Consider the following 1,798-nt stretch of genomic DNA (forward strand, 5'->3'; position numbering starts at 1 on the left):
AACACTGGGCATAGCATGGGGTCTATAAAAATCAGGGGGCATAACTCCAGGATTCTGGTGCAAACATTCCTTGATACCACACATTTTCTTAAATATTTCCTGCCCATCTCTGTGCCACCACCATGGATGACCATAAGTACTGAATCTCAGTAAGTTCTAATGAGCTATTTGTCCATCTCTTCCCCTGCATTACGGCAGCAAAGAGCTTGTCATCCTTGATGGATTAGCATGGTAAACCTGGTGAGGTAGGGGAAATGTTCTTGGTTTTTAGTGTCTACCTCGCTTTAGTGATTGCTGTTTTCATAGTCTTTTGGATACTCCACACATTCCAAATATGTCCAAGTAACAAATACCTGCTGTTCTGCCAGTTGTTCCAGGTACATCCAAACATTGTAGATATATTCAGGTGTAAGGCATTTGTGGTGATAATCAGTGTTTTGGGTATGTCCAGGTACAAGACCTTTGCTGTGCTTTCAAGTATATAGTGTATATCCACATAGACTATACCGGCTGTACAGCCCAGTGGTGTTGGTATGTTGTAGATATCTGTTATACCCTTCAAAGTTTTTAGTTTAGGAACCTCAAAGTTATAATCATGCCGTCAGGGGTTGTAAGTACATGAAGGTTCAGGGTAGCCACAGTGTGGTCAAAGGTTCTAGGTATGTCAAGATTTTAGGTACCTAAAGGTGCCTATGTCAAGGTTTTAGACACCATGTGAGAGATTCTAGCCATGTCCAGGTAGAAGGTGCCTGGAATGCTGCAATTTTCCTCACTGTATCCACATAGAAGATACCTGCTGTGATACCCTGGGATAGCCTGACTTTTTGTTGCCTTCAGTGGAGTCTTACCCTAATGATAGCAACACAGAGGGATAGAGGGACCCAGCAGTGTAAGAAGTAAGAGGTGGTGAAATTTGGAATCCACTGAGCACCCTCACTTAGGCAGATAAGGCCTTGAACCTTAGAATAAAAGAGCCGACCTATCCAAAACAAGAAGAGGGATTTTGTTTCTTGAGGAATAGATGGAGCTCAGCAGCAAAGATAATGGCTTGGTGGGTCCTGGAGCCCACACATTGCTGAGCTAATGGCAGCATTTTGGCTGGTGAGGTATATGGGTGAGGTGAGGTGAAGTTAAGTGAGAATGGTTTCCCATCAAAAGAATCAAATCCACTTCATGAATAGCACCAAGTCTCTGGCAAACCAAATCTGGAGACATTCTGAAGAGTACAGTTTGGGCTTTTTACTCCAACTGATGTTAGGACGCTCTTTAATCCTTTGGTGCCTGGAAGCTGGTGAGCCCATAAACAGATTCAATAGGAGGCATGTGAGATACATGGGCATGGGCACTGTGCTTTCATGCAACATGTGTTCCACACTAGGGCTTGGTTGCTTTTTCCTGCCTGTATTTACAGGCATCTCCTAATGTAGAATACCTCCTCATGCCCTCCAAAAAAGAGAAGGCACTGTGGGATAGGAAGGCCTAGAAGTGCAGTGTAGAACAGGTAGCATCTATTAGCCGCATGTCAAGGACCTAAAACATTGTGCTTTAAAACTCCTGTAGCAGGCAAAAAGGAGAGGGCAGAATGCATTCAGCAGTAGATGTCTGTGCATTAGGTCCTAGAAACATCCTGGATAGGAGCAACCTCATACCATGGTAAAGCCACTATGGGAACCTGCTCTTTTGCTCCTGCTCTGGCCTGCTTCCTGTTTGCTATTGGCTTGATCATAATGGATAACTCCCCCTTACTCCCTTTGCACAACACCTCCCCCCATGCTTACCCAGGCTTAGTGGAGCAGGA

At 44.5% G+C, this 1,798-nt stretch overlaps 1 protein-coding gene across 6 annotated transcripts in view; it reads left to right on the plus strand.

Annotated features, from left to right (window-relative positions):
* KCNH6 (potassium voltage-gated channel subfamily H member 6) overlaps positions 1–1,798 on the plus strand; it is a 139,218-nt gene that overhangs the window by 85,384 nt on the left and 52,036 nt on the right. The gene's annotated exons all lie outside the window — the stretch shown is intronic.

This window comes from Alligator sinensis, unplaced genomic scaffold (assembly GCF_000455745.1).
Source record: "Alligator sinensis unplaced genomic scaffold, ASM45574v1 scaffold444_1, whole genome shotgun sequence".
Taxonomy (NCBI): Eukaryota; Metazoa; Chordata; order Crocodylia; family Alligatoridae; genus Alligator; species Alligator sinensis.